The 22,086-nt window shown below is 55.2% G+C and overlaps 12 non-coding genes across 12 annotated transcripts; all 12 read right to left on the bottom strand.

Moving 5' to 3' along the window:
* Nucleotides 1-755: 755 nt before the first annotated feature.
* On the bottom strand, nucleotides 756-847 carry LOC132361641 (small nucleolar RNA SNORD116). The gene has a single exon (XR_009501915.1). It is a non-coding gene; the product is annotated as a small nucleolar RNA SNORD116 (small nucleolar RNA).
* Nucleotides 848-3,274: 2,427 nt separating this feature from the next.
* LOC132360901 (small nucleolar RNA SNORD116) lies at nucleotides 3,275-3,366 on the bottom strand. Its single transcript, XR_009501220.1, has one exon. It is a non-coding gene; the product is annotated as a small nucleolar RNA SNORD116 (small nucleolar RNA).
* A 389-nt stretch (nucleotides 3,367-3,755) lies between these two features.
* Nucleotides 3,756-3,847, bottom strand: LOC132361352 (small nucleolar RNA SNORD116). The gene has a single exon (XR_009501656.1). It is a non-coding gene; the product is annotated as a small nucleolar RNA SNORD116 (small nucleolar RNA).
* A 2,441-nt stretch (nucleotides 3,848-6,288) lies between these two features.
* Nucleotides 6,289-6,380, bottom strand: LOC132361640 (small nucleolar RNA SNORD116). Its single transcript, XR_009501914.1, has one exon. It is a non-coding gene; the product is annotated as a small nucleolar RNA SNORD116 (small nucleolar RNA).
* Nucleotides 6,381-8,807: 2,427 nt separating this feature from the next.
* LOC132360899 (small nucleolar RNA SNORD116) lies at nucleotides 8,808-8,899 on the bottom strand. The gene has a single exon (XR_009501218.1). It is a non-coding gene; the product is annotated as a small nucleolar RNA SNORD116 (small nucleolar RNA).
* Nucleotides 8,900-9,288: 389 nt separating this feature from the next.
* Nucleotides 9,289-9,380, bottom strand: LOC132361351 (small nucleolar RNA SNORD116). The gene has a single exon (XR_009501655.1). It is a non-coding gene; the product is annotated as a small nucleolar RNA SNORD116 (small nucleolar RNA).
* Nucleotides 9,381-11,821: 2,441 nt separating this feature from the next.
* LOC132361639 (small nucleolar RNA SNORD116) lies at nucleotides 11,822-11,913 on the bottom strand. Its single transcript, XR_009501913.1, has one exon. It is a non-coding gene; the product is annotated as a small nucleolar RNA SNORD116 (small nucleolar RNA).
* A 2,427-nt stretch (nucleotides 11,914-14,340) lies between these two features.
* Nucleotides 14,341-14,432, bottom strand: LOC132360898 (small nucleolar RNA SNORD116). The gene has a single exon (XR_009501217.1). It is a non-coding gene; the product is annotated as a small nucleolar RNA SNORD116 (small nucleolar RNA).
* Nucleotides 14,433-14,821: 389 nt separating this feature from the next.
* Nucleotides 14,822-14,913, bottom strand: LOC132361350 (small nucleolar RNA SNORD116). Its single transcript, XR_009501654.1, has one exon. It is a non-coding gene; the product is annotated as a small nucleolar RNA SNORD116 (small nucleolar RNA).
* Nucleotides 14,914-17,354: 2,441 nt separating this feature from the next.
* Nucleotides 17,355-17,446, bottom strand: LOC132361638 (small nucleolar RNA SNORD116). The gene has a single exon (XR_009501912.1). It is a non-coding gene; the product is annotated as a small nucleolar RNA SNORD116 (small nucleolar RNA).
* Nucleotides 17,447-19,873: 2,427 nt separating this feature from the next.
* On the bottom strand, nucleotides 19,874-19,965 carry LOC132360897 (small nucleolar RNA SNORD116). Its single transcript, XR_009501216.1, has one exon. It is a non-coding gene; the product is annotated as a small nucleolar RNA SNORD116 (small nucleolar RNA).
* A 389-nt stretch (nucleotides 19,966-20,354) lies between these two features.
* Nucleotides 20,355-20,446, bottom strand: LOC132361349 (small nucleolar RNA SNORD116). The gene has a single exon (XR_009501653.1). It is a non-coding gene; the product is annotated as a small nucleolar RNA SNORD116 (small nucleolar RNA).
* Between the last annotated feature and the right edge of the window lie 1,640 nt (nucleotides 20,447-22,086).

Below are 22,086 nucleotides of genomic sequence, written 5' to 3'. Positions count from 1 at the left end.
CCTGAGGGAATCCCAAATGTGTTCCGGGAACCCCATGGCCACCGTCGATCTATCCACCCACCAGTAAACCTGTGGGCTTAGCCAGCCATCTCACGTGTCTCTTTCACTCGCCTTGCCTTACTCTCTCTCCACCGGGATCCCAACGTGTCACGGCAAGATGCCAGAGCCACCCCTCACCAAAGAAGCTTGCCGTGACCAAGTTTGACTAAGGCATTTTCCAGCCCCTTCACACAGCACACACAAGCAGGACACAACCCGAGGAGGAGCCATCAGATTGGCCAAACTCCCAGGAACAGTGGCCCATTTGATTTCTCCCCTCAGCAGGAGAAACCTAAACTGCATCTGGTCTCCCAAGCAGAACATGACAAAGAAGCCTGCCCTAGGCCTGGAATCCTGTTCTGACCCTGAGCCTACAGACTTCTGTTTCTTTGAGGCCACAAGGCAATGACCAGCAGGTGGGGGCAGCCTGTAGAACTCAAGTGCAGGTGGCAGGACGAGCAATGGCTCACGCTTCCTCTCCTACCTGCATGCTGAACCGTGGCAGGGGACAGCAGTCCTGGCTAGACCAAGGAACCCAGAGACGGCACGCTGTCCCAAGCCTTCCCACCTGGATTGGCATCCCAGGCTCCTTTCCCAATGGCTCTTCTCCCCAGGAGATGACCACAACCCTCAACTTGAACAACGTGGCTGTAGACACCCACGGCCGCAAATGCAACGTGAACCTCTCCCTACTTTCCTTTGGGGAGCCACGTGCTGGACCTCAGTTCCAACGAGGAGACGGTAGGGATTTCTCACTCATTTTGTTCAGATTTCCAAGGAATGCATTTGTGGGAGTCATCATCGATCCAAGCACATGCTCAAACGGTGGACATGCAAAGTTGCAGATTCCACCATGGGACGGCCAGCGAGCTGAATCTTATCAGCGTACGGAAGTGGCCAGAGCCGAGCCACGGGTCAGGAAATGCAGCCAGTTCTCAGGGCATCAAAGCTCGTGTTCCCCGAGAAAAGACCAGAAGGTGAGGGTGTAGCCCCGGTGCACACGTTCCCATCGCCAAACCTTTAGGTTTAGCAAAGAAGTGTCGCTTACCGCAACAAGGGTTAAAGCAGGATCCTCAAGGAATGCACGCCAACACCCCTCTGAGACTCCTTCGGCTGGCCTGGCCTTGCCACACCGTCCTCACTTCAACGGGTATCAGGGATTATACGGATGGCCCCAGGCTGCTGCTGGCATTCCTTCCCTGGCATTCCACCTGGCTCGGGGTGAGAGAACACACGCATGCTTGAGGAGGGTGCACAGGCGCACCGAGGGAAAGGGCGATACCACCCAGCATTGTGTGTTCTATCTCTCCTCAACATTTCATTTACTGTCCATCTTGCCTGTGTGTCCGCAGGCAAACGTGAAAGCATCGTGGCACTGGCGCCTTCAGAGCATGCGGCCATCAGGACAAAGAGTGCCACCGACCAACAACCCCCTGGTCTCGGGCCCTGAAATTCCTCTCCTGAGCAATCTGCCCTCCATCACAGCAAAAGGATGTCTTCCTGATCCCCTGAGACACCCTCAGGACAACTGTGCCCCCTCAGCCTAAGAGCAAGTGCCCCCTATGGGAACAAACACGCGTTTGGCCCTTATGATTAAACACAGTGGACACGCCCTCAAGGGGAGAGATCTTCCATAAGGGAAGGGCCCTTGGCTGAATAAGACGACCTCCATCAAAAGCGGCTCGTAGGGACCCGTGACAAAGGGCACCTGAAGAACCCCTGGACTGATCAAGGGAGACTCACCAGCAGGCATACTTCCTGGTTTCCTGCCAAGCCAGAGGAACTTCCCTAGGACCGCAACCAAAGCTAATGGCAAGGGAGCCATTCCAATGCCCAAAATGGCGGGCCAAACACTTGCAGCAACTGGGTAACTTATCGTAGCACCTTGCACATTCGCATTCTCCCCTTCAAGGACAAGACCTTGGAGAAACCATGAGACCCAGGTCCTCCAGAACCAACGTGTCACCCACAGCCGTGCAATGAGAGAACGCACCCAACATCCTGGACCCTTGAACCGGCATGGCTTCTCTGGCTTGAAGCCATGCATGCTGGAGATCACAGGCTCGCAGCACCAGAAGGTGGCAGGACAAAATGACCCCTGCAGCACACATTCACTCCAGCCCTTAAACCTGTAGCGTTGCCTTGGCGGCCGACTCCCTTCTTTCTGCATGGTTGGGCCCAAAGACCTCCGGGAAGAGCTCCAAACCTCAGGGAATGCTATGCCGACCTGGTATAGCAATGACGCTGGGCTGTCCTAAGGAACACCTTAACATCCTCAACATAGGGGCAATGAGGCCACACAGGGACAAAACATCCCAACGGCTCCAAATCGGTCCCAGTGAGAAGACACCATACTGTGCCGTGAAGGCACCATTCGCTGGAACAAGGACCCGCCGTGAAGCACATTGAGAAAGGAGAGGAAAAGGTTGGGATGGTCCACGAATGTGCACCTGTATTCCTTCCCTACACGGGGCTCCAAATGCTCCTGAAGATATCCCAAAAGAGTTCCGGGAACCCTATGTCCACCGACATATCCACCCATACCGATCTATCCACCCAACAGTAAGCCTGTGGGCTTAGCCAACACTCTCCCGTGTATTTCCCGCTCGCCTTGCCTTGCTCTCTCCAGCAGGATCCAAACGAATCCACCCCTCACCTAAGTAGCTTGATATCCCCTGGATTTGCCTAAGGCACTTTCCAAACTCTCCACACACAACACACAAGCAGGACACAACCCAAGGAGGCGCCATCAGCGTCACCCAAATCCCGGGGACAGTGTGGCCCATTTGATTTCCCCCGACCATCAGGGCAAACCTGAACTATATCCCACCTTCCAAGCTGAACATGACATAGACGCCTGGCCTGGCCAGGACTCCTTCTCTGACCCTGAGTGCAGAGACTTCTGTTTCCTTGCGGGAACAAGGCAACGACCTGAGCTTGAGGGTGGCCTGTAGATCTCAATGGCAAGCCAGAGGAGTACCAGTGGCTCACGCTTCCTTTCGCACCTGCACGCTGACCGCGGCAGGGGATAGCAGTTCTGGCTAGACTCAGGTGCCCAGAGACGTCCAGTTGTCCTTAGCCTTCCCACGTAGATGGACATCCCAGGCTCCTTTCCACATGGCTCTTTCTGCACGAGAAGCCCGCCACCCTCCACTTGAACAATGTTGCTGCGCACGCCCACAGTAGCAAATGCAACATGGACCTCTCCCTAATTTTCCTTTGGGAGCCACGTGCTGGACCTCAGTTAGGATGAGAAGACGGTAGGTATTGCTCATTCATTTTGTTTAGATTTCCAAGGAATGCCTTTATGGGAGTCCTCACTGATCCACGCTCCTGCTCAAAGGCTGGACGTGCAAAGTCGCGGACTGTCAGCAAGCTCAATCCTCTCAGCAGTAGGGAGCGGCCAGACTCGAGCCACGGGGCAGGAAGTGCACCCACGTCTCAGGGCATCGGAGCTCGGGTGCCCCAGGAAGAGCCCAGAATGTGACGGTGTAGTCTCGCGGCACAAGTCCCCGTGGCCAAACTTCTAGGTTTCTTCAAAGAAGTTCCGTTTACCCCCACAAGGTTTCTACCAGGAACCTTGTCGAGCCAGAGGCGATGCCCTTGGATCACACAGAAAGCTATTGGCATTGGAGATATTCCAATGCCCAAACTGGCAGGGCAAACCCTTGCAGCAACTGGGTTACTTGCCCTGGCGCCTTGTATTTTCGCCCCCAGGCCCGTCAGTGACATGACCGCGGAGAAACCTGAGACCCATTCATTTGTTCAGAGTTCCAAGCAGTGCATTTATGGGAGTCATCATCAATCCACCTGCTCAAAGGCTGCACGTTCAAAGTCACAGGCTCCAGCGCGGGGCAGCCACCGATCTCAATCATGTCAGCAGTCAGGAGTGGCCAGAGGCGACCCACGGGGCTGCAAATGGAGCTAAGAATCATGGCATCAGATCTGGGGTTCCCCTGCAAGAGCCAAGAAGGTGAGGGTGTAGTCTCAGTGCACAAGTCCCCGTGGCCAAACATCTAGGTTTCTGCAAAGAAGTTCCACTCACCACCACAAGGTTCCTACGAGGATCCTCAAGGACTTCACGCCAAAACCACTCTGAGACTCTTTTGCCTTGACTTGCCTCACCTTGCCACACTCTCCTCACTTCGCCAGGTATCATGGACTATACAGAGGGCCCAATGCTGCTGCAGGTGTTTGTTCCCTGGCACTCCACCACATGCCTCAGGGTGACAGAACACAGGGATGTTTGAGAAAAGTGAACGGGCGCACAGAGGCAAAGGGTGATACCGCCCACCGATGTGCGCTATATCTCCCCTCAGCATTTCATTTGCAGTCCATCATGTCTGTGTGTCCACAGCCAAACGTGAATGCATCGTGGCACAGATGCCTTCAGAGCGCACGGGCATCAGCACAAAGAGCACGGCCGTCCATCATCCCCCCGGTATGGGCCTTGAACGTTCCTGCCTGAGCCACCTCCCCGCCGACACAGCATAAGGATGTCATCCTGAACTGCTGAGACACCCTCAGGGGAACTGGGATTACTCAGCGTAAAAGCCACTGCCCTCTGGGGAACCAAACCACTCCTGGCGCATACGCTTCCACACAATGGATTCACCCTCAAGGGGAAATGTGGTCCCTGAGATCTTCCACAAGGGAACGGCCCTTGGCCAAATGGGACGACCTCCAACAAAAGCCGCTTGTAGGGACCAGTGACAAAACGCACCAGAGAAACTCCTGGAGTGAACAATGGAGATTCACCTGCAGCCATACTTCCTGGCCTGCTGCCAAGACTGGCCACCAACACTTGGCCCACGCACAAAGCTAATGGCATCAGAATCATTCCGACGCCCAACGTGGCGGGGCAAACACTTGCAGCAATTGTGTAACTTGCAGTGGTGTCTGGTACTTTCACCCTCATCAGTGGCGTGACATTGGGGAAACCCTGAGGCCCAGGTCCTCTACAAGCAACTTGTTACCCACAGCCATGCAACGACAGAACCCAGACAACAGCCTAGACACTTGAACCGGTATGACTTGTCTAGCCTGTGGCCAGGCTCGCCGGTTACCACAGTCTCGACGCACCAGCGGGTGGCAGGAAAAATGACACCCACACCACACATCCTCTCCTGCCCTTAAACCTGCAGCGTTTCCTTGGCAGCCAACTCCCTTGTTTCTGCACGGTTGCACCCAATGACCTCCGGGTAGAGCTCCAATCCTCAGGGAACGCTATGTGGGCTGGGTATAGAATCGATGCCTGGCTGTCCTCAGGAACACCTTCACATCTTCAACACAGGGGGAACGTGGTCAGACAGGGACCAAACACCCCAAGGCCTCCAAATCGGCCCCCATGAGGAGACACCATACTGTGCCATGAAGGCAACCATTCGCTGGCACAAGAACCCGCCATGAAGCAAATCGACCAAGGAGAGGAAAGAGGCGGGACAGTCCACAAATGTGCTCCCGTATTCCCTCCCTACACGTGCCTCCAGATGCTCCTGAGGGAATCCCAAATGTGTTCCGGGAACCCCATGGCCACCGTCGATCTATCCACCCACCAGTAAACCTGTGGGCTTAGCCAGCCATCTCACGTGTCTCTTTCACTCGCCTTGCCTTACTCTCTCTCCACCGGGATCCCAACGTGTCACGGCAAGATGCCAGAGCCACCCCTCACCAAAGAAGCTTGCCGTGACCAAGTTTGACTAAGGCATTTTCCAGCCCCTTCACACAGCACACACAAGCAGGACACAACCCGAGGAGGAGCCATCAGATTGGCCAAACTCCCAGGAACAGTGGCCCATTTGATTTCTCCCCTCAGCAGGAGAAACCTAAACTGCATCTGGTCTCCCAAGCAGAACATGACAAAGAAGCCTGCCCTAGGCCTGGAATCCTGTTCTGACCCTGAGCCTACAGACTTCTGTTTCTTTGAGGCCACAAGGCAATGACCAGCAGGTGGGGGCAGCCTGTAGAACTCAAGTGCAGGTGGCAGGACGAGCAATGGCTCACGCTTCCTCTCCTACCTGCATGCTGAACCGTGGCAGGGGACAGCAGTCCTGGCTAGACCAAGGAACCCAGAGACGGCACGCTGTCCCAAGCCTTCCCACCTGGATTGGCATCCCAGGCTCCTTTCCCAATGGCTCTTCTCCCCAGGAGATGACCACAACCCTCAACTTGAACAACGTGGCTGTAGACACCCACGGCCGCAAATGCAACGTGAACCTCTCCCTACTTTCCTTTGGGGAGCCACGTGCTGGACCTCAGTTCCAACGAGGAGACGGTAGGGATTTCTCACTCATTTTGTTCAGATTTCCAAGGAATGCATTTGTGGGAGTCATCATCGATCCAAGCACATGCTCAAACGGTGGACATGCAAAGTTGCAGATTCCACCATGGGACGGCCAGCGAGCTGAATCTTATCAGCGTACGGAAGTGGCCAGAGCCGAGCCACGGGTCAGGAAATGCAGCCAGTTCTCAGGGCATCAAAGCTCGTGTTCCCCGAGAAAAGACCAGAAGGTGAGGGTGTAGCCCCGGTGCACACGTTCCCATCGCCAAACCTTTAGGTTTAGCAAAGAAGTGTCGCTTACCGCAACAAGGGTTAAAGCAGGATCCTCAAGGAATGCACGCCAACACCCCTCTGAGACTCCTTCGGCTGGCCTGGCCTTGCCACACCGTCCTCACTTCAACGGGTATCAGGGATTATACGGATGGCCCCAGGCTGCTGCTGGCATTCCTTCCCTGGCATTCCACCTGGCTCGGGGTGAGAGAACACACGCATGCTTGAGGAGGGTGCACAGGCGCACCGAGGGAAAGGGCGATACCACCCAGCATTGTGTGTTCTATCTCTCCTCAACATTTCATTTACTGTCCATCTTGCCTGTGTGTCCGCAGGCAAACGTGAAAGCATCGTGGCACTGGCGCCTTCAGAGCATGCGGCCATCAGGACAAAGAGTGCCACCGACCAACAACCCCCTGGTCTCGGGCCCTGAAATTCCTCTCCTGAGCAATCTGCCCTCCATCACAGCAAAAGGATGTCTTCCTGATCCCCTGAGACACCCTCAGGACAACTGTGCCCCCTCAGCCTAAGAGCAAGTGCCCCCTATGGGAACAAACACGCGTTTGGCCCTTATGATTAAACACAGTGGACACGCCCTCAAGGGGAGAGATCTTCCATAAGGGAAGGGCCCTTGGCTGAATAAGACGACCTCCATCAAAAGCGGCTCGTAGGGACCCGTGACAAAGGGCACCTGAAGAACCCCTGGACTGATCAAGGGAGACTCACCAGCAGGCATACTTCCTGGTTTCCTGCCAAGCCAGAGGAACTTCCCTAGGACCGCAACCAAAGCTAATGGCAAGGGAGCCATTCCAATGCCCAAAATGGCGGGCCAAACACTTGCAGCAACTGGGTAACTTATCGTAGCACCTTGCACATTCGCATTCTCCCCTTCAAGGACAAGACCTTGGAGAAACCATGAGACCCAGGTCCTCCAGAACCAACGTGTCACCCACAGCCGTGCAATGAGAGAACGCACCCAACATCCTGGACCCTTGAACCGGCATGGCTTCTCTGGCTTGAAGCCATGCATGCTGGAGATCACAGGCTCGCAGCACCAGAAGGTGGCAGGACAAAATGACCCCTGCAGCACACATTCACTCCAGCCCTTAAACCTGTAGCGTTGCCTTGGCGGCCGACTCCCTTCTTTCTGCATGGTTGGGCCCAAAGACCTCCGGGAAGAGCTCCAAACCTCAGGGAATGCTATGCCGACCTGGTATAGCAATGACGCTGGGCTGTCCTAAGGAACACCTTAACATCCTCAACATAGGGGCAATGAGGCCACACAGGGACAAAACATCCCAACGGCTCCAAATCGGTCCCAGTGAGAAGACACCATACTGTGCCGTGAAGGCACCATTCGCTGGAACAAGGACCCGCCGTGAAGCACATTGAGAAAGGAGAGGAAAAGGTTGGGATGGTCCACGAATGTGCACCTGTATTCCTTCCCTACACGGGGCTCCAAATGCTCCTGAAGATATCCCAAAAGAGTTCCGGGAACCCTATGTCCACCGACATATCCACCCATACCGATCTATCCACCCAACAGTAAGCCTGTGGGCTTAGCCAACACTCTCCCGTGTATTTCCCGCTCGCCTTGCCTTGCTCTCTCCAGCAGGATCCAAACGAATCCACCCCTCACCTAAGTAGCTTGATATCCCCTGGATTTGCCTAAGGCACTTTCCAAACTCTCCACACACAACACACAAGCAGGACACAACCCAAGGAGGCGCCATCAGCGTCACCCAAATCCCGGGGACAGTGTGGCCCATTTGATTTCCCCCGACCATCAGGGCAAACCTGAACTATATCCCACCTTCCAAGCTGAACATGACATAGACGCCTGGCCTGGCCAGGACTCCTTCTCTGACCCTGAGTGCAGAGACTTCTGTTTCCTTGCGGGAACAAGGCAACGACCTGAGCTTGAGGGTGGCCTGTAGATCTCAATGGCAAGCCAGAGGAGTACCAGTGGCTCACGCTTCCTTTCGCACCTGCACGCTGACCGCGGCAGGGGATAGCAGTTCTGGCTAGACTCAGGTGCCCAGAGACGTCCAGTTGTCCTTAGCCTTCCCACGTAGATGGACATCCCAGGCTCCTTTCCACATGGCTCTTTCTGCACGAGAAGCCCGCCACCCTCCACTTGAACAATGTTGCTGCGCACGCCCACAGTAGCAAATGCAACATGGACCTCTCCCTAATTTTCCTTTGGGAGCCACGTGCTGGACCTCAGTTAGGATGAGAAGACGGTAGGTATTGCTCATTCATTTTGTTTAGATTTCCAAGGAATGCCTTTATGGGAGTCCTCACTGATCCACGCTCCTGCTCAAAGGCTGGACGTGCAAAGTCGCGGACTGTCAGCAAGCTCAATCCTCTCAGCAGTAGGGAGCGGCCAGACTCGAGCCACGGGGCAGGAAGTGCACCCACGTCTCAGGGCATCGGAGCTCGGGTGCCCCAGGAAGAGCCCAGAATGTGACGGTGTAGTCTCGCGGCACAAGTCCCCGTGGCCAAACTTCTAGGTTTCTTCAAAGAAGTTCCGTTTACCCCCACAAGGTTTCTACCAGGAACCTTGTCGAGCCAGAGGCGATGCCCTTGGATCACACAGAAAGCTATTGGCATTGGAGATATTCCAATGCCCAAACTGGCAGGGCAAACCCTTGCAGCAACTGGGTTACTTGCCCTGGCGCCTTGTATTTTCGCCCCCAGGCCCGTCAGTGACATGACCGCGGAGAAACCTGAGACCCATTCATTTGTTCAGAGTTCCAAGCAGTGCATTTATGGGAGTCATCATCAATCCACCTGCTCAAAGGCTGCACGTTCAAAGTCACAGGCTCCAGCGCGGGGCAGCCACCGATCTCAATCATGTCAGCAGTCAGGAGTGGCCAGAGGCGACCCACGGGGCTGCAAATGGAGCTAAGGATCATGGCATCAGATCTGGGGTTCCCCTGCAAGAGCCAAGAAGGTGAGGGTGTAGTCTCAGTGCACAAGTCCCCGTGGCCAAACATCTAGGTTTCTGCAAAGAAGTTCCACTCACCACCACAAGGTTCCTACGAGGATCCTCAAGGACTTCACGCCAAAACCACTCTGAGACTCTTTTGCCTTGACTTGCCTCACCTTGCCACACTCTCCTCACTTCGCCAGGTATCATGGACTATACAGAGGGCCCAATGCTGCTGCAGGTGTTTGTTCCCTGGCACTCCACCACATGCCTCAGGGTGACAGAACACAGGGATGTTTGAGAAAAGTGAACGGGCGCACAGAGGCAAAGGGTGATACCGCCCACCGATGTGCGCTATATCTCCCCTCAGCATTTCATTTGCAGTCCATCATGTCTGTGTGTCCACAGCCAAACGTGAATGCATCGTGGCACAGATGCCTTCAGAGCGCACGGGCATCAGCACAAAGAGCACGGCCGTCCATCATCCCCCCGGTATGGGCCTTGAACGTTCCTGCCTGAGCCACCTCCCCGCCGACACAGCATAAGGATGTCATCCTGAACTGCTGAGACACCCTCAGGGGAACTGGGATTACTCAGCGTAAAAGCCACTGCCCTCTGGGGAACCAAACCACTCCTGGCGCATACGCTTCCACACAATGGATTCACCCTCAAGGGGAAATGTGGTCCCTGAGATCTTCCACAAGGGAACGGCCCTTGGCCAAATGGGACGACCTCCAACAAAAGCCGCTTGTAGGGACCAGTGACAAAACGCACCAGAGAAACTCCTGGAGTGAACAATGGAGATTCACCTGCAGCCATACTTCCTGGCCTGCTGCCAAGACTGGCCACCAACACTTGGCCCACGCACAAAGCTAATGGCATCAGAATCATTCCGACGCCCAACGTGGCGGGGCAAACACTTGCAGCAATTGTGTAACTTGCAGTGGTGTCTGGTACTTTCACCCTCATCAGTGGCGTGACATTGGGGAAACCCTGAGGCCCAGGTCCTCTACAAGCAACTTGTTACCCACAGCCATGCAACGACAGAACCCAGACAACAGCCTAGACACTTGAACCGGTATGACTTGTCTAGCCTGTGGCCAGGCTCGCCGGTTACCACAGTCTCGACGCACCAGCGGGTGGCAGGAAAAATGACACCCACAGCACACATCCTCTCCTGCCCTTAAACCTGCAGCGTTTCCTTGGCAGCCAACTCCCTTGTTTCTGCACGGTTGCACCCAATGACCTCCGGGTAGAGCTCCAATCCTCAGGGAACGCTATGTGGGCTGGGTATAGAATCGATGCCTGGCTGTCCTCAGGAACACCTTCACATCTTCAACACAGGGGGAACGTGGTCAGACAGGGACCAAACACCCCAAGGCCTCCAAATCGGCCCCCATGAGGAGACACCATACTGTGCCATGAAGGCAACCATTCGCTGGCACAAGAACCCGCCATGAAGCAAATCGACCAAGGAGAGGAAAGAGGCGGGACAGTCCACAAATGTGCTCCCGTATTCCCTCCCTACACGTGCCTCCAGATGCTCCTGAGGGAATCCCAAATGTGTTCCGGGAACCCCATGGCCACCGTCGATCTATCCACCCACCAGTAAACCTGTGGGCTTAGCCAGCCATCTCACGTGTCTCTTTCACTCGCCTTGCCTTACTCTCTCTCCACCGGGATCCCAACGTGTCACGGCAAGATGCCAGAGCCACCCCTCACCAAAGAAGCTTGCCGTGACCAAGTTTGACTAAGGCATTTTCCAGCCCCTTCACACAGCACACACAAGCAGGACACAACCCGAGGAGGAGCCATCAGATTGGCCAAACTCCCAGGAACAGTGGCCCATTTGATTTCTCCCCTCAGCAGGAGAAACCTAAACTGCATCTGGTCTCCCAAGCAGAACATGACAAAGAAGCCTGCCCTAGGCCTGGAATCCTGTTCTGACCCTGAGCCTACAGACTTCTGTTTCTTTGAGGCCACAAGGCAATGACCAGCAGGTGGGGGCAGCCTGTAGAACTCAAGTGCAGGTGGCAGGACGAGCAATGGCTCACGCTTCCTCTCCTACCTGCATGCTGAACCGTGGCAGGGGACAGCAGTCCTGGCTAGACCAAGGAACCCAGAGACGGCACGCTGTCCCAAGCCTTCCCACCTGGATTGGCATCCCAGGCTCCTTTCCCAATGGCTCTTCTCCCCAGGAGATGACCACAACCCTCAACTTGAACAACGTGGCTGTAGACACCCACGGCCGCAAATGCAACGTGAACCTCTCCCTACTTTCCTTTGGGGAGCCACGTGCTGGACCTCAGTTCCAACGAGGAGACGGTAGGGATTTCTCACTCATTTTGTTCAGATTTCCAAGGAATGCATTTGTGGGAGTCATCATCGATCCAAGCACATGCTCAAACGGTGGACATGCAAAGTTGCAGATTCCACCATGGGACGGCCAGCGAGCTGAATCTTATCAGCGTACGGAAGTGGCCAGAGCCGAGCCACGGGTCAGGAAATGCAGCCAGTTCTCAGGGCATCAAAGCTCGTGTTCCCCGAGAAAAGACCAGAAGGTGAGGGTGTAGCCCCGGTGCACACGTTCCCATCGCCAAACCTTTAGGTTTAGCAAAGAAGTGTCGCTTACCGCAACAAGGGTTAAAGCAGGATCCTCAAGGAATGCACGCCAACACCCCTCTGAGACTCCTTCGGCTGGCCTGGCCTTGCCACACCGTCCTCACTTCAACGGGTATCAGGGATTATACGGATGGCCCCAGGCTGCTGCTGGCATTCCTTCCCTGGCATTCCACCTGGCTCGGGGTGAGAGAACACACGCATGCTTGAGGAGGGTGCACAGGCGCACCGAGGGAAAGGGCGATACCACCCAGCATTGTGTGTTCTATCTCTCCTCAACATTTCATTTACTGTCCATCTTGCCTGTGTGTCCGCAGGCAAACGTGAAAGCATCGTGGCACTGGCGCCTTCAGAGCATGCGGCCATCAGGACAAAGAGTGCCACCGACCAACAACCCCCTGGTCTCGGGCCCTGAAATTCCTCTCCTGAGCAATCTGCCCTCCATCACAGCAAAAGGATGTCTTCCTGATCCCCTGAGACACCCTCAGGACAACTGTGCCCCCTCAGCCTAAGAGCAAGTGCCCCCTATGGGAACAAACACGCGTTTGGCCCTTATGATTAAACACAGTGGACACGCCCTCAAGGGGAGAGATCTTCCATAAGGGAAGGGCCCTTGGCTGAATAAGACGACCTCCATCAAAAGCGGCTCGTAGGGACCCGTGACAAAGGGCACCTGAAGAACCCCTGGACTGATCAAGGGAGACTCACCAGCAGGCATACTTCCTGGTTTCCTGCCAAGCCAGAGGAACTTCCCTAGGACCGCAACCAAAGCTAATGGCAAGGGAGCCATTCCAATGCCCAAAATGGCGGGCCAAACACTTGCAGCAACTGGGTAACTTATCGTAGCACCTTGCACATTCGCATTCTCCCCTTCAAGGACAAGACCTTGGAGAAACCATGAGACCCAGGTCCTCCAGAACCAACGTGTCACCCACAGCCGTGCAATGAGAGAACGCACCCAACATCCTGGACCCTTGAACCGGCATGGCTTCTCTGGCTTGAAGCCATGCATGCTGGAGATCACAGGCTCGCAGCACCAGAAGGTGGCAGGACAAAATGACCCCTGCAGCACACATTCACTCCAGCCCTTAAACCTGTAGCGTTGCCTTGGCGGCCGACTCCCTTCTTTCTGCATGGTTGGGCCCAAAGACCTCCGGGAAGAGCTCCAAACCTCAGGGAATGCTATGCCGACCTGGTATAGCAATGACGCTGGGCTGTCCTAAGGAACACCTTAACATCCTCAACATAGGGGCAATGAGGCCACACAGGGACAAAACATCCCAACGGCTCCAAATCGGTCCCAGTGAGAAGACACCATACTGTGCCGTGAAGGCACCATTCGCTGGAACAAGGACCCGCCGTGAAGCACATTGAGAAAGGAGAGGAAAAGGTTGGGATGGTCCACGAATGTGCACCTGTATTCCTTCCCTACACGGGGCTCCAAATGCTCCTGAAGATATCCCAAAAGAGTTCCGGGAACCCTATGTCCACCGACATATCCACCCATACCGATCTATCCACCCAACAGTAAGCCTGTGGGCTTAGCCAACACTCTCCCGTGTATTTCCCGCTCGCCTTGCCTTGCTCTCTCCAGCAGGATCCAAACGAATCCACCCCTCACCTAAGTAGCTTGATATCCCCTGGATTTGCCTAAGGCACTTTCCAAACTCTCCACACACAACACACGAGCAGGACACAACCCAAGGAGGCGCCATCAGCGTCACCCAAATCCCGGGGACAGTGTGGCCCATTTGATTTCCCCCGACCATCAGGGCAAACCTGAACTATATCCCACCTTCCAAGCTGAACATGACATAGACGCCTGGCCTGGCCAGGACTCCTTCTCTGACCCTGAGTGCAGAGACTTCTGTTTCCTTGCGGGAACAAGGCAACGACCTGAGCTTGAGGGTGGCCTGTAGATCTCAATGGCAAGCCAGAGGAGTACCAGTGGCTCACGCTTCCTTTCGCACCTGCACGCTGACCGCGGCAGGGGATAGCAGTTCTGGCTAGACTCAGGTGCCCAGAGACGTCCAGTTGTCCTTAGCCTTCCCACGTAGATGGACATCCCAGGCTCCTTTCCACATGGCTCTTTCTGCACGAGAAGCCCGCCACCCTCCACTTGAACAATGTTGCTGCGCACGCCCACAGTAGCAAATGCAACATGGACCTCTCCCTAATTTTCCTTTGGGAGCCACGTGCTGGACCTCAGTTAGGATGAGAAGACGGTAGGTATTGCTCATTCATTTTGTTTAGATTTCCAAGGAATGCCTTTATGGGAGTCCTCACTGATCCACGCTCCTGCTCAAAGGCTGGACGTGCAAAGTCGCGGACTGTCAGCAAGCTCAATCCTCTCAGCAGTAGGGAGCGGCCAGACTCGAGCCACGGGGCAGGAAGTGCACCCACGTCTCAGGGCATCGGAGCTCGGGTGCCCCAGGAAGAGCCCAGAATGTGACGGTGTAGTCTCGCGGCACAAGTCCCCGTGGCCAAACTTCTAGGTTTCTTCAAAGAAGTTCCGTTTACCCCCACAAGGTTTCTACCAGGAACCTTGTCGAGCCAGAGGCGATGCCCTTGGATCACACAGAAAGCTATTGGCATTGGAGATATTCCAATGCCCAAACTGGCAGGGCAAACCCTTGCAGCAACTGGGTTACTTGCCCTGGCGCCTTGTATTTTCGCCCCCAGGCCCGTCAGTGACATGACCGCGGAGAAACCTGAGACCCATTCATTTGTTCAGAGTTCCAAGCAGTGCATTTATGGGAGTCATCATCAATCCACCTGCTCAAAGGCTGCACGTTCAAAGTCACAGGCTCCAGCGCGGGGCAGCCACCGATCTCAATCATGTCAGCAGTCAGGAGTGGCCAGAGGCGACCCACGGGGCTGCAAATGGAGCTAAGGATCATGGCATCAGATCTGGGGTTCCCCTGCAAGAGCCAAGAAGGTGAGGGTGTAGTCTCAGTGCACAAGTCCCCGTGGCCAAACATCTAGGTTTCTGCAAAGAAGTTCCACTCACCACCACAAGGTTCCTACGAGGATCCTCAAGGACTTCACGCCAAAACCACTCTGAGACTCTTTTGCCTTGACTTGCCTCACCTTGCCACACTCTCCTCACTTCGCCAGGTATCATGGACTATACAGAGGGCCCAATGCTGCTGCAGGTGTTTGTTCCCTGGCACTCCACCACATGCCTCAGGGTGACAGAACACAGGGATGTTTGAGAAAAGTGAACGGGCGCACAGAGGCAAAGGGTGATACCGCCCACCGATGTGCGCTATATCTCCCCTCAGCATTTCATTTGCAGTCCATCATGTCTGTGTGTCCACAGCCAAACGTGAATGCATCGTGGCACAGATGCCTTCAGAGCGCACGGGCATCAGCACAAAGAGCACGGCCGTCCATCATCCCCCCGGTATGGGCCTTGAACGTTCCTGCCTGAGCCACCTCCCCGCCGACACAGCATAAGGATGTCATCCTGAACTGCTGAGACACCCTCAGGGGAACTGGGATTACTCAGCGTAAAAGCCACTGCCCTCTGGGGAACCAAACCACTCCTGGCGCATACGCTTCCACACAATGGATTCACCCTCAAGGGGAAATGTGGTCCCTGAGATCTTCCACAAGGGAACGGCCCTTGGCCAAATGGGACGACCTCCAACAAAAGCCGCTTGTAGGGACCAGTGACAAAACGCACCAGAGAAACTCCTGGAGTGAACAATGGAGATTCACCTGCAGCCATACTTCCTGGCCTGCTGCCAAGACTGGCCACCAACACTTGGCCCACGCACAAAGCTAACGGCATCAGAATCATTCCGACGCCCAACGTGGCGGGGCAAACACTTGCAGCAATTGTGTAACTTGCAGTGGTGTCTGGTACTTTCACCCTCATCAGTGGCGTGACATTGGGGAAACCCTGAGGCCCAGGTCCTCTACAAGCAACTTGTTACCCACAGCCATGCAACGACAGAACCCAGACAACAGCCTAGACACTTGAACCGGTATGACTTGTCTAGCCTGTGGCCAGGCTCGCCGGTTACCACAGTCTCGACGCACCAGCGGGTGGCAGGAAAAATGACACCCACACCACACATCCTCTCCTGCCCTTAAACCTGCAGCGTTTCCTTGGCAGCCAACTCCCTTGTTTCTGCACGGTTGCACCCAATGACCTCCGGGTAGAGCTCCAATCCTCAGGGAACGCTATGTGGGCTGGGTATAGAATCGATGCCTGGCTGTCCTCAGGAACACCTTCACATCTTCAACACAGGGGGAACGTGGTCAGACAGGGACCAAACACCCCAAGGCCTCCAAATCGGCCCCCATGAGGAGACACCATACTGTGCCATGAAGGCAACCATTCGCTGGCACAAGAACCCGCCATGAAGCAAATCGACCAAGGAGAGGAAAGAGGCGGGACAGTCCACAAATGTGCTCCCGTATTCCCTCCCTACACGTGCCTCCAGATGCTCCTGAGGGAATCCCAAATGTGTTCCGGGAACCCCATGGCCACCGTCGATCTATCCACCCACCAGTAAACCTGTGGGCTTAGCCAGCCATCTCACGTGTCTCTTTCACTCGCCTTGCCTTACTCTCTCTCCACCGGGATCCCAACGTGTCACGGCAAGATGCCAGAGCCACCCCTCACCAAAGAAGCTTGCCGTGACCAAGTTTGACTAAGGCATTTTCCAGCCCCTTCACACAGCACACACAAGCAGGACACAACCCGAGGAGGAGCCATCAGATTGGCCAAACTCCCAGGAACAGTGGCCCATTTGATTTCTCCCCTCAGCAGGAGAAACCTAAACTGCATCTGGTCTCCCAAGCAGAACATGACAAAGAAGCCTGCCCTAGGCCTGGAATCCTGTTCTGACCCTGAGCCTACAGACTTCTGTTTCTTTGAGGCCACAAGGCAATGACCAGCAGGTGGGGGCAGCCTGTAGAACTCAAGTGCAGGTGGCAGGACGAGCAATGGCTCACGCTTCCTCTCCTACCTGCATGCTGAACCGTGGCAGGGGACAGCAGTCCTGGCTAGACCAAGGAACCCAGAGACGGCACGCTGTCCCAAGCCTTCCCACCTGGATTGGCATCCCAGGCTCCTTTCCCAATGGCTCTTCTCCCCAGGAGATGACCACAACCCTCAACTTGAACAACGTGGCTGTAGACACCCACGGCCGCAAATGCAACGTGAACCTCTCCCTACTTTCCTTTGGGGAGCCACGTGCTGGACCTCAGTTCCAACGAGGAGACGGTAGGGATTTCTCACTCATTTTGTTCAGATTTCCAAGGAATGCATTTGTGGGAGTCATCATCGATCCAAGCACATGCTCAAACGGTGGACATGCAAAGTTGCAGATTCCACCATGGGACGGCCAGCGAGCTGAATCTTATCAGCGTACGGAAGTGGCCAGAGCCGAGCCACGGGTCAGGAAATGCAGCCAGTTCTCAGGGCATCAAAGCTCGTGTTCCCCGAGAAAAGACCAGAAGGTGAGGGTGTAGCCCCGGTGCACACGTTCCCATCGCCAAACCTTTAGGTTTAGCAAAGAAGTGTCGCTTACCGCAACAAGGGTTAAAGCAGGATCCTCAAGGAATGCACGCCAACACCCCTCTGAGACTCCTTCGGCTGGCCTGGCCTTGCCACACCGTCCTCACTTCAACGGGTATCAGGGATTATACGGATGGCCCCAGGCTGCTGCTGGCATTCCTTCCCTGGCATTCCACCTGGCTCGGGGTGAGAGAACACACGCATGCTTGAGGAGGGTGCACAGGCGCACCGAGGGAAAGGGCGATACCACCCAGCATTGTGTGTTCTATCTCTCCTCAACATTTCATTTACTGTCCATCTTGCCTGTGTGTCCGCAGGCAAACGTGAAAGCATCGTGGCACTGGCGCCTTCAGAGCATGCGGCCATCAGGACAAAGAGTGCCACCGACCAACAACCCCCTGGTCTCGGGCCCTGAAATTCCTCTCCTGAGCAATCTGCCCTCCATCACAGCAAAAGGATGTCTTCCTGATCCCCTGAGACACCCTCAGGACAACTGTGCCCCCTCAGCCTAAGAGCAAGTGCCCCCTATGGGAACAAACACGCGTTTGGCCCTTATGATTAAACACAGTGGACACGCCCTCAAGGGGAGAGATCTTCCATAAGGGAAGGGCCCTTGGCTGAATAAGACGACCTCCATCAAAAGCGGCTCGTAGGGACCCGTGACAAAGGGCACCTGAAGAACCCCTGGACTGATCAAGGGAGACTCACCAGCAGGCATACTTCCTGGTTTCCTGCCAAGCCAGAGGAACTTCCCTAGGACCGCAACCAAAGCTAATGGCAAGGGAGCCATTCCAATGCCCAAAATGGCGGGCCAAACACTTGCAGCAACTGGGTAACTTATCGTAGCACCTTGCACATTCGCATTCTCCCCTTCAAGGACAAGACCTTGGAGAAACCATGAGACCCAGGTCCTCCAGAACCAACGTGTCACCCACAGCCGTGCAATGAGAGAACGCACCCAACATCCTGGACCCTTGAACCGGCATGGCTTCTCTGGCTTGAAGCCATGCATGCTGGAGATCACAGGCTCGCAGCACCAGAAGGTGGCAGGACAAAATGACCCCTGCAGCACACATTCACTCCAGCCCTTAAACCTGTAGCGTTGCCTTGGCGGCCGACTCCCTTCTTTCTGCATGGTTGGGCCCAAAGACCTCCGGGAAGAGCTCCAAACCTCAGGGAATGCTATGCCGACCTGGTATAGCAATGACGCTGGGCTGTCCTAAGGAACACCTTAACATCCTCAACATAGGGGCAATGAGGCCACACAGGGACAAAACATCCCAACGGCTCCAAATCGGTCCCAGTGAGAAGACACCATACTGTGCCGTGAAGGCACCATTCGCTGGAACAAGGACCCGCCGTGAAGCACATTGAGAAAGGAGAGGAAAAGGTTGGGATGGTCCACGAATGTGCACCTGTATTCCTTCCCTACACGGGGCTCCAAATGCTCCTGAAGATATCCCAAAAGAGTTCCGGGAACCCTATGTCCACCGACATATCCACCCATACCGATCTATCCACCCAACAGTAAGCCTGTGGGCTTAGCCAACACTCTCCCGTGTATTTCCCGCTCGCCTTGCCTTGCTCTCTCCAGCAGGATCCAAACGAATCCACCCCTCACCTAAGTAGCTTGATATCCCCTGGATTTGCCTAAGGCACTTTCCAAACTCTCCACACACAACACACGAGCAGGACACAACCCAAGGAGGCGCCATCAGCGTCACCCAAATCCCGGGGACAGTGTGGCCCATTTGATTTCCCCCGACCATCAGGGCAAACCTGAACTATATCCCACCTTCCAAGCTGAACATGACATAGACGCCTGGCCTGGCCAGGACTCCTTCTCTGACCCTGAGTGCAGAGACTTCTGTTTCCTTGCGGGAACAAGGCAACGACCTGAGCTTGAGGGTGGCCTGTAGATCTCAATGGCAAGCCAGAGGAGTACCAGTGGCTCACGCTTCCTTTCGCACCTGCACGCTGACCGCGGCAGGGGATAGCAGTTCTGGCTAGACTCAGGTGCCCAGAGACGTCCAGTTGTCCTTAGCCTTCCCACGTAGATGGACATCCCAGGCTCCTTTCCACATGGCTCTTTCTGCACGAGAAGCCCGCCACCCTCCACTTGAACAATGTTGCTGCGCACGCCCACAGTAGCAAATGCAACATGGACCTCTCCCTAATTTTCCTTTGGGAGCCACGTGCTGGACCTCAGTTAGGATGAGAAGACGGTAGGTATTGCTCATTCATTTTGTTTAGATTTCCAAGGAATGCCTTTATGGGAGTCCTCACTGATCCACGCTCCTGCTCAAAGGCTGGACGTGCAAAGTCGCGGACTGTCAGCAAGCTCAATCCTCTCAGCAGTAGGGAGCGGCCAGACTCGAGCCACGGGGCAGGAAGTGCACCCACGTCTCAGGGCATCGGAGCTCGGGTGCCCCAGGAAGAGCCCAGAATGTGACGGTGTAGTCTCGCGGCACAAGTCCCCGTGGCCAAACTTCTAGGTTTCTTCAAAGAAGTTCCGTTTACCCCCACAAGGTTTCTACCAGGAACCTTGTCGAGCCAGAGGCGATGCCCTTGGATCACACAGAAAGCTATTGGCATTGGAGATATTCCAATGCCCAAACTGGCAGGGCAAACCCTTGCAGCAACTGGGTTACTTGCCCTGGCGCCTTGTATTTTCGCCCCCAGGCCCGTCAGTGACATGACCGCGGAGAAACCTGAGACCCATTCATTTGTTCAGAGTTCCAAGCAGTGCATTTATGGGAGTCATCATCAATCCACCTGCTCAAAGGCTGCACGTTCAAAGTCACAGGCTCCAGCGCGGGGCAGCCACCGATCTCAATCATGTCAGCAGTCAGGAGTGGCCAGAGGCGACCCACGGGGCTGCAAATGGAGCTAAGGATCATGGCATCAGATCTGGGGTTCCCCTGCAAGAGCCAAGAAGGTGAGGGTGTAGTCTCAGTGCACAAGTCCCCGTGGCCAAACATCTAGGTTTCTGCAAAGAAGTTCCACTCACCACCACAAGGTTCCTACGAGGATCCTCAAGGACTTCACGCCAAAACCACTCTGAGACTCTTTTGCCTTGACTTGCCTCACCTTGCCACACTCTCCTCACTTCGCCAGGTATCATGGACTATACAGAGGGCCCAATGCTGCTGCAGGTGTTTGTTCCCTGGCACTCCACCACATGCCTCAGGGTGACAGAACACAGGGATGTTTGAGAAAAGTGAACGGGCGCACAGAGGCAAAGGGTGATACCGCCCACCGATGTGCGCTATATCTCCCCTCAGCATTTCATTTGCAGTCCATCATGTCTGTGTGTCCACAGCCAAACGTGAATGCATCGTGGCACAGATGCCTTCAGAGCGCACGGGCATCAGCACAAAGAGCACGGCCGTCCATCATCCCCCCGGTATGGGCCTTGAACGTTCCTGCCTGAGCCACCTCCCCGCCGACACAGCATAAGGATGTCATCCTGAACTGCTGAGACACCCTCAGGGGAACTGGGATTACTCAGCGTAAAAGCCACTGCCCTCTGGGGAACCAAACCACTCCTGGCGCATACGCTTCCACACAATGGATTCACCCTCAAGGGGAAATGTGGTCCCTGAGATCTTCCACAAGGGAACGGCCCTTGGCCAAATGGGACGACCTCCAACAAAAGCCGCTTGTAGGGACCAGTGACAAAACGCACCAGAGAAACTCCTGGAGTGAACAATGGAGATTCACCTGCAGCCATACTTCCTGGCCTGCTGCCAAGACTGGCCACCAACACTTGGCCCACGCACAAAGCTAATGGCATCAGAATCATTCCGACGCCCAACGTGGCGGGGCAAACACTTGCAGCAATTGTGTAACTTGCAGTGGTGTCTGGTACTTTCACCCTCATCAGTGGCGTGACATTGGGGAAACCCTGAGGCCCAGGTCCTCTACAAGCAACTTGTTACCCACAGCCATGCAACGACAGAACCCAGACAACAGCCTAGACACTTGAACCGGTATGACTTGTCTAGCCTGTGGCCAGGCTCGCCGGTTACCACAGTCTCGACGCACCAGCGGGTGGCAGGAAAAATGACACCCACAGCACACATCCTCTCCTGCCCTTAAACCTGCAGCGTTTCCTTGGCAGCCAACTCCCTTGTTTCTGCACGGTTGCACCCAATGACCTCCGGGTAGAGCTCCAATCCTCAGGGAACGCTATGTGGGCTGGGTATAGAATCGATGCCTGGCTGTCCTCAGGAACACCTTCACATCTTCAACACAGGGGGAACGTGGTCAGACAGGGACCAAACACCCCAAGGCCTCCAAATCGGCCCCCATGAGGAGACACCATACTGTGCCATGAAGGCAACCATTCGCTGGCACAAGAACCCGCCATGAAGCAAATCGACCAAGGAGAGGAAAGAGGCGGGACAGTCC

Source organism: Balaenoptera ricei, chromosome 2 (genome assembly GCF_028023285.1).
Source record: "Balaenoptera ricei isolate mBalRic1 chromosome 2, mBalRic1.hap2, whole genome shotgun sequence".
Classification (NCBI taxonomy): Eukaryota; Metazoa; Chordata; class Mammalia; order Artiodactyla; family Balaenopteridae; genus Balaenoptera; species Balaenoptera ricei.
This window is presented reverse-complemented; position numbering and strand designations above follow the sequence as displayed.